General features: G+C 38.6%; 1 pseudogene; it reads right to left on the reverse strand.

The window, feature by feature from the left end:
- Window positions 1-1061: 1061 nt before the first annotated feature.
- LOC104985470 lies at window positions 1062-4580 on the reverse strand (annotated as a pseudogene).
- Window positions 4581-6008: the final 1428 nt, after the last annotated feature.

The following is a 6008-nucleotide window of genomic DNA, read 5'->3' on the forward strand; positions in this document are numbered from 1 at the left end:
GGACTGCAGCCTACCAGGCTCCTCCATCCATGGGATTTTCCAGGCAAGAGTACTGGAGTGGGGTGCCATTGCCTTCTCCACTACTTTCATAACTTTCATATTAACAACTGTCAATTTAAGCTGGGAATGACTCCAGACCTTAAAACCACATTAGAGCAAGAACTAGTCAATTCAAATGTTTACAATGAAACAGATCACCTTTTTTCTTTGTAAAAGCACTGAAAATGTAACATGTGCTAATAACTCACTAAAAGTTTTCTCATGTCATTTTGCTCCCCATTGTAGTGTCTTAAATTATTCTGTAATTATTCTACCTGTTAACAATAGTCTGATTTTTTTAAGGTTTGTGTAAACTCTATTATGTTACTGAAACATACTTGCTCCTGTGAGGTCAGAATATCTTTATGAAAGAAAAAAAATAACATAACTGGTTATATAGATCATAGAATAAACCCAAAGAACAAAAATGACATTTTCCAAGCTACTGAGAAAAAAATTAAACCGTGATGTGTCAATTTAAAATTTTATCAATATTAACTAACATTTCTATGGTAGATTTGTGTCCTCATAAAATTAAACAGTGCAGATTAGGGCTTTGGCTACAGTTAACCACATTTGGTTTTCTTAAAAACAAAACTTTATTTACTATAAACAACTAAAAGGTAACTTTCTTCCTCCACAACACATGTTGACATTAAACTAAAGGCTTTTAAAATATCCACAACTTACCAGAAAAGTACTTTTAAATAGTTAAAAGGTATCAAAATGACTAAAGTTTAGTGTGCAAAGAGTAGATAGTAACAACTCATAAAAATGTAGATCATTGTGTTGAATATTTTTGAATAGCCCAAAATAAGCCCCAAAGTTTTTCTACCTTTACAAATAAAAAAAAGGTGTCCTTTCCACAGCTTGGGGATATGCATTGTACATCCCTCCCCCCACCCCCACAGGTGTATGAGTAAGATTCTAAAAATGTTGCCAATATTAAGTTCTTCTGTACCTAAAGTTAATTAGAGGACAGCAATATTACAGTGGCAATGTAATCAATTCTCAAAATGTAGTTAAGATTCAACACAAGTTGTCCTGGTTCTTTTATCTGAGAAAAAGCTTTTCAAAAGAAATGCCTGCCCTATGCTAACCACCAGAAGAATGAGGGCTTCTCTTACTAACCAGTAGGTCACTCATGTATTTAGATCCTCAGCGCTGCTTCGGCCTTGAGCTTCTCTCAATCGGAAGTGAGTCTGATAGTCAATGACAGATTTCAGAGCTTCATGAATTGAAACACAGACAGATTGCATCTGGGTAAGAGCCCTGACTCGATTGTCACCAGGAAACAAAGGTGGATCTTCTCCAACTTGAAAATCAAAATATACATTTTTATGTGTGAAAGTAGAAAATTCTTTGCTGAAGCAAAATTTGTATGTCCCATTTTTGGAGGCTGTGAAGGTATAGTTATCATACTGTTTCTTCATCTCCTTGTACAACAGGATCTTCTAGTCGACAATCTACATCACAGTGACCACCAGTAATTACCTGGAACTGGAGGGTGCACTTGGTGCCCTGTGTGATGTCCTCGTGGAAACACTGCTTGGCATTGTCAGGCAGCTCGAAGGTGCTCTCGCAGGCGCTGCCAGAGCCTGGCACCAGGAACAGCAGCATCAGGAGCAGCCTGCAGTACCAACGGCCCATGGCGGCCACCCAGCACTGTGTAGGGCAACCCGAGACGGTGGCCCCAACGGAGCTGCAGGGACTCGGGGTTGGGTCTGCACTGACTCACTGCACGCTGCAGGCCTCGGCTGAGGTGGCATCACGAAGACGCACTGCCGAGATGCTCCAAGCCTCAGAGAGATTCAAGATGTGGAGCGAGTTGCTGGGTATGGTGGAAGGTACTGAGTGACCAGGGCCCAGATGCCAGAACAACCTGGGGAGCAGAAGTATAGCCAGCAGAGAACAGGTGAAAAAAAAAAACCTATTTTTATTTCTTGATCTGACTTATTACATTAGCATAATGCCCTCAAGGTCCCACCACGTTGTCTCAAATGGCAAGATTTCCTTTTCTATGGCTGCATAATATTCCACTCTGTGTGTATGTACACACACATGTATATATGTACATGTATATATTGTCCTTAAAATTCTTCCAGTGATGTACATGCAAGTTGTTTCCCTGTCTTGCCTATTATGAACTATGCTGCAATGAACATGGAGTTGCAAATACCTCTGCAAAATAATAATTTCATTTCCTTTGAATATATATCCAGAAGTGAGATTGCTGAATTATATGATAATTCTGCTTTTATTTTTTGAGGAACCTCCAAACCATTTTCCATAGTGGCTGCAACAGTTTACTTTTTCACCAAAAGTGCCTAAGGGGTGGGTCCCTTGTCTCCAAATTCTCACCAACACTTACCTCCTAATTTTTTGATGACAGGTATTCTGACAATGTGAGATGATATCTCACTGTGATTTAATGTATATTTCCCTGATGATTAGTGATGTTGAGCATCCTTTTGTGTATCTCTTGGCTATTTGTATGTCTTTTTCCGGGGGAAAAAAATGTCTATTCAGATCTTTTAATCGGGTTATTTACTATCTTGCCATGCAATCATATTAGCTCCTCATGTGTTTTGGATAATAACCTGTTGTCAAATATATGGTCTGAAAATATATTCCTCCTTTCCACAGGCTGCCTTTTCGTTTTCATTTAAAAGCAGAAGCTTTTTAGCTGGAAGTAGTTCCACTTGATTTTTGCTTTTGGTGTCATTTCCAGAAAATCATTGTTAAAACCAATGTTATGGTGTTTTCCTCTATGTTTTCTTTTAGGATTTTATAGATTCAGATCTTACATTTCAGTCTTTAATACTAATACATTTCAAGTCGGTGTGCATGTGTTGAGTAAGATAGGGATGCAATTTTATTCTTTTGCACATGGTTATCCATTTTCCCAATACTTTCTGTTGAAAAGACTATCCTTTCCCCACTGACTATTCTTAGCCTCCTGACTGTAGTGTAATCTATTTCTCCTTTTAGAGATGTTAGTACTTGCTTTTATATTTAAATGTTCTGATGTTGGATGTATATATATAATGATGATTGCTTATCCTTGATAAATTGAACCCTTTATTCTAATATAATAGCCATCTTTGTCTCTTTTTACAGCTTTTGAATTAAGCTGTATTTTGTCTGATATAAGTATAGGACCTCGGCTCTCTTTTCGTTTCTATTTTCATGGAATATCATTTTCCATCTATTTAATGAGCCTATATGTATCCTTTTTTTTAAATTTTATTTTTAAACTTTACATAATTGTATTAGTTTTGCCAAATATCAAAATGAATCCACCACAGGTATACATGTGTTCCCCATCCTGAACCCTCCTCCCTCCTCCCTCCCCACACCATCCCTCTGGGTCGTCCCAGTGCACTAGCCCCAAGCATCCAGTATCGTGCATCGAACCTGGACTGGCATCTCGTTTCAGTATCCTTAAAAGTGAAGTGACTCTCTTGTAGCAACATATAGCTGGGCTTTGTTGTTTTATTCATTCAGCCACTCTATTTTGATTGGAGGATTGAATCCATTTACATTTAAAATAATTACTGATAGATAAGGAATTACTAATGCCATCCTATTGTTTTCTTGCCCCCACATTTTAGTTCCTTGCTTCTTCCTTACTTGTGATCTTCCTTTGTGAATTGATAATTTTGGATGATGGTGTGCTTTGATGTCTTTCTCTCTACCTTTTGTGTGTCTACTGTAGGTTTTTACTTTTTGGTTTTCAAGAAGCTTACAAAAGACACTTTACAGAGAGAACTGACAGTTAATTTTATTCAGATAGCAACTTAATTTCAATCCTCCACAAAATTTACCCTTTTTCTCACCCTCCTAAATATTATGCTTTTGCTCTCACAACAGAACTTCTTTTTATATTGTGTGTCCACTAACAAATAACACTTTGAAAGATTATTGTGTACAAGAAGCCATTGCCTGTGATTATATGTAAGAATTCACATAATCTTCACAGCAATCCTGCAAGATAGAGCTTTTAACATCCCTATTCTACAACGAGGAAAATCAAGTTCAAGACTCGTCCAAGGTCACCCAGCGAGCAAATGCGGTATTGTGAAGCCAGGCAGTCTGACTCCAGAATCTATGGTCTGAACCATGACTCCTTCCCTAGAAATCCTGGGTAAATGGTGTGGGAAATAAAAGGTAATCTTGGAGGTAGCAAAGCGATTGGCTCCTACTAAGGTCCTCTGGCGCCATCTGCTGTTGATTCGGAGTTGGCACTAGCAAACGGTCTGGATTCCCTCTAATGGTTTTGTCTTCCTCTTACTGAATCATATACATGTGATGTTTTCTTCTTATGTTTGGATCATTTATTCAAATAAAGAGACTGAGATTAACTGGTTCTCATTTAACTTATGATGACTTGAACTGGTTGATTAAACTGGGAAGGATTGAAAAGCAGAAGATGATGATTCCAAAATGAGTTTTCCTCTGTGAGTTTTGGAGCTGGTCTGACTTGCGCTTACCTTAACCTGGTCCAAAGAACTTGAAATTACTTTGGCTTTCAGAACCATCGGCACGTAAGAGGACTTCAGATATATAACAGTGGTGGCAATCATAGTTTTTTCTGCACAGTGGTGGTTCCCAGATGTTGTTAGTGGCATCAGCACATAAATATTTTGAACCGATGAAGCCTGTGGAGTCAAGTTTAGAGGAAAAGTGATCTAAGCTCTGTCCTCTTGAATTTTTTCAAAATTATTTGAAGATGCTATCAAGTTAAATACACATTTATTCAACTTGAGACAAATAATTTCTTTCTTTGTTACATTTGCATTTAAGTTGCCCAGCAGGAAGGAGGTGTGAGTGTTCCCAAACTGCTAGGAAACTTTTACTGGAATATTAATAGAATTTGTTGCTGTTGTTCTTTAGTCACTAAGTTGTGTCCGACTCTTTTGTAACCCCATGGACTGTAGCCCACCAGACTCCTTTGTCCATGGGATTCTCTAGGCAAGAATACTGGTGTGGATCACCATTTCCTCCTCCAGGGGATCTCCCAACCCAGGGATCGAACACATCTTCTACATTGGTAGGCGGATTCTTTACCACTGAGCCATCTGGGAAGCCCAAAATAGAACTTAAAGGAGAACAAAAGATACAGATTTAGGTGACAGCCTTTTCTCAAGACAAGGGCCCCACTGCCTTAAAGTGTGGGATAAATGTGTGATTTACTAGAAATCCTAGGACACTCTGTTTAAGTATTTTTTCCTGAGATTAGGGGCAAGGATTTTCCCCCTGATTGGACTATTTCTTTTTTCTTTGAAACACAAGACTCCCTGTAATGGCCAATGTGACCAAACTTTAATAATTTTCATCTAATGTTTGAACAACTGGGAGTTGGTTTCCCTATATGAGTGCCTGGGAACATTGAAAGACAGTGAGCAGAAAACCGCAATTTCAGGACTGCAAGGGAACCCCAGAGTTTGGACTCAAAAGCAGCATCTGCAGCAGTGATATATTTCTGGAGAAAAGAAATGGGTAAATTGAAAACAGAAACTGAATCACAGATATAGGAAATTAAGATAGGGGTAAGGCAGAGGAACCAGAGATCAAATTGCCAACATCTACTGGATCATCGAAAAAGCAAGAGAGTTCCAGAAAAACATCTATTTCTGCTTTATTGACTGTGCCAAAGCCTTTGGCTGTGTGGATCACAATAAACTGTGGAAAATTCTGGAAGAGATGGGAATACCAGACCACCTGACCTCCCTCTTGAGAAATCTGTATGCAGGTCAGGAAGCAACAGTTAGAACTGGACATGGAACAGCAGACTGGTTCCAAATAGGAAAAGGAGTATGTCAAGGCTGTATATTGTCACCCTGCTTATTTAACTTATATGCAGAGTACATCATGAGAAACACTGGACTGGAAGAAACACAAGCTGGAATCAAGATTGCCAGGAGAAATATTAATAACCTCAGATATGCAGATGACACCACCCCTGT

This window comes from Bison bison, unplaced genomic scaffold (genome assembly GCF_000754665.1).
Source record: "Bison bison bison isolate TAMUID 2011002044 unplaced genomic scaffold, Bison_UMD1.0 scf7180017845551, whole genome shotgun sequence".
Taxonomy (NCBI): domain Eukaryota; kingdom Metazoa; phylum Chordata; class Mammalia; order Artiodactyla; family Bovidae; genus Bison; species Bison bison.